The following is a 250-nucleotide window of genomic DNA, read 5'->3' as shown; positions in this document are numbered from 1 at the left end:
CACAGAGAAGATCTGTCTGGTGGTGATGTTACCTGCAAAAGTGGCCCTTTTGCCAGTTACTGCAGAGGACAATGAGAATGTTGGAATAAGAATATTCAGGTTCTCCTTGTTCTCCTTCCACAGTCTGAAATGGCATATCTGGTGATGGCTAGGGACTTCTTTGCCACCACTAGTCCAACATCTTTTATTTCTTTCTTTCTCCTTTCTTTTTCTTTCTTTCTTTCTTTCTTTCTTTCTTTCTTTCTTTCTT

This window comes from Oxyura jamaicensis, chromosome 8 (assembly GCF_011077185.1).
Source record: "Oxyura jamaicensis isolate SHBP4307 breed ruddy duck chromosome 8, BPBGC_Ojam_1.0, whole genome shotgun sequence".
Classification (NCBI taxonomy): Eukaryota; Metazoa; Chordata; class Aves; order Anseriformes; family Anatidae; genus Oxyura; species Oxyura jamaicensis.
Note: the sequence above shows the minus strand (reverse complement) of the source record.